Here is a 3,130-nt window from a genome sequence, read left to right on the forward strand (position 1 = left end):
AAATCCACCTGCCTCTGCCTCCCAAGTGCTGGGATTAAAGGCGTGCGCCACCACTGCCCAGCCAGAGAGCCATTCTTAAAGATGAACACACATACACACACACACACACCTCTCCTAAAGTATTGTACTTTCCAGCTTTGGCCTGGCCACCTAGTGACTACCAACCAAGAGCTCCTCTAGTCCCTGGAGCCAATGCCTTCAAAGGTGCCTTCCTCTATTTCAGAGGCCTCCCAGCAGACCCTTCCTCCCTAGAGTGCATGTAGACAGTAGGCATCAGTCACAGAGTTCTCACTGCTATAACCAGTAGATCAGGGAAAAGTAGAAGCTAAAGGGCCAAGTGTCACTGGGAAGTGGTGCTGCCAAGGGCTGCCTGCGCTCACCCAGACACCTGGGAGGAAAACAGGAAGTCCCTACATTTGAATGTTAGAATAAACTGAGGTGGCTAAAGTTTCTGGGATTCCTGGGTCACATCAAAGGGCTACCTGTGTGAAGGAGCAAGAAACATGTCTGTCCAAGGGGCTTTGGCCAGGGCCCAGAGCGGTACTGTTTTATAGGTGACCATTGTCCCATGGGAGCAGTGCAGGAGCCTGGACAGAGAGGGGTTTGTCAAAGCCAGATGGGGTGGGATGGGAAGGCACCATGCTGCCAGTGTCCAAGACTAAAGAAGCCAAGCCGCTTCCCAGAGTTCCAAAGACCCTCACTGGACACTTTACAGGACAGTGCAGACAGCATGAGACACAAGGCCACAAGTCAGCGTTATGCGCAGACAGCTGTTGGCTTTCAGCAAGACAAATTTCTATAGAGTCAGTTCAGGATGCTGAGGCTCCAACCCAATGACTCTGGCTGGGGTTCCGGCGGTGTCTCCAGACTTGCCTCTCAGATCCTAGAAAGGCCCACTCTGGTATGTGGTCTATCCCCTACCTTCAAAACCAACATTGTTGGCTCCCTGCCCTCTGACCATTCTGCTGCTGGTCTCTGGACTCTGCCTCCATCCTCTCAAGACAATATGATCACATCTGGGGGCTCTCATAACTAGAATGACCCTCCCCTTAGGCTCCTCAAGCAGTCACACCTACAACATTTTTTTTCTCTCTGCCTCTTTAGGCCCCATGTGAACACAAGTAGGCACACAGTAGGGCAGGTCCTATATCCAGAGAGCTGTTGGGCACAGATGGTCTGACCTCCGCTGGCTCAGGGCTGGGAAGATGCTCTCAGACAGTGCCAGGGTCTGGGTGTGTCTAGATGGGTGCTGGGTTCTGCCAAGGTTCTGTGCTTTTCTAGTGGGGTGACAGGAAGCCTGTAGGTCTGTAGACTTAAGAATACTGTACAGCATGACGATCCCAAAGCACAGGGTGGCTGAAAGTTCTGAGTCAAGACTAGGAGACCAGGTAACTATGGAACACAAAGGCCTTATTTTTTGTAAACTGACAGGACTGAGGCCCTGCCCCTATCCTCCTGTGTCAGCTGTGGACATCTGTGGGAAACAGCTGTCCTCAGCTCTCTCCACACCACCCCAGTCCAAACAATGATCACGCCCAGCATCATCACTTGCTGCCAGCATCACTTGCTAGAGTGTGCGTGTACACGGGTGACCAGCTTAGATCAGCTTCCTCCAGCATCAGCAGGTTGCTTTGCTGTCTGTCTCCAGGGGCTACCCACCAACCTGTAGGTCACTGAAGCTGTTATAGGCCCTCATTTCTGTGTGCTCCCTTGGCTGGACAAGGGTCTGAGTGCTGGGCCTCCAAGTGCCTGTGTGTTTGCTTGGGGATGACTGGGCTAGAGTTAGTTGCCAAGGAGCTGGGGATGCAAGGCCAAAGTCAAAATGATTTCCAGGATGGAGAGAGGTGAAATAGTACTGGCCCCAGTGGGTGGGCTAAGGCTGCTGAAGTTCTTTACATGCCTGTCTTTTTCCGAGTTTGAATTTTTTACAAAACAGACTCCACCCACCGGACCTCCCATTTTCTCAGTCTTCTCGAGGGTCTGGAACTCCCAACCCATTGCCAGCCTCGCACGTGCTAGGATTACAGTTCTGAGCCACCACACTAGACACAGAACAGATGTGTTTGCTGCTGGGTGACACAAGCCTGAGGACCTGTATTCACTCTTTGGATCCACATAAAAGTAGGAGAGAAGTAACTCCCGAAGTTGTTGTCTGACGCCCAGAGGCTGAGATATCACTCACCCCCACCATCATACACATACCTGTATATATGAACATGCATGCCCCTCACAGTTGCCAGTGTCTTCCTATATTCTGTCTACCTTATTCATCTTCCCTCCCTCCCCAAGAGCTGCTGAGATTATAGATGGGCACCCTGGCTTCCATGTGAGTGCTGGGATCTGAATTCAGGTCCTCAGGCTTGTGTAGAGAGCACTTTACCCACTGAGCCATCTCTTTAACCCCTTAAACACGTTTTCAAGAGGAATAGATCCCTTACTACCAGTCTTGGCCTCAGCCATCCTGAGCATGTCTCAGGCGTACAGTGCATGCATACTCTCAGACAGGCTTTATGAAGACTTGCAGCAAGCTTCTTAGAGTTAAGAGTGAAGGACATAGAATTGGGATGTCGCACAGGTTTTCTGGCACAAACAGCTAGAAGGAAGCCAGTGGAGCAGAAGCAAGCTGTGGCATTCTCCTGTGGGGTGGAGCCTGGGGCTTTGGCTTCTTCTGTGAGGTATTTCAAGGGACATGGGTGTCTACAGCACAATGGAGCTGGAGCCTTACCAGGCACCAAACACAAAATCAATTCAAATGGATCAGAGGCTAAAATTCCAGGGGTGAGGTCGGGGTAAGGAAGGACTGAAATTCATGACATTTGACTTGTCAGTGACAACCAAAAGGAGAACAGGCAGATTGGACTTCATGAAAATGTAAACTGTTTGTGCATCAGGATGTGACTGTGAGAGGATGAGGGAGTAGTCAGATGAGCGCAGTATGCAATGGTCATCGCTAGGCCTTCCTGGGATGGAAACGGAGGCAATGCCACAGAGGAGAAAGAAAGAAGCCAGGCAACAGAACCACCACGTGCTTCCATCCATGTGCAGTCCCTGGAATGGTCAGATCGGTAGATGCAGGAGACAGAATGGGGAGGGGGGCTGCCCGGAGGGAGGCGGTGAGAAGTCAGGGGGA

Source organism: Mastomys coucha, unplaced genomic scaffold (genome assembly GCF_008632895.1).
Source record: "Mastomys coucha isolate ucsf_1 unplaced genomic scaffold, UCSF_Mcou_1 pScaffold6, whole genome shotgun sequence".
Lineage (NCBI taxonomy): Eukaryota > Metazoa > Chordata > Mammalia > Rodentia > Muridae > Mastomys > Mastomys coucha.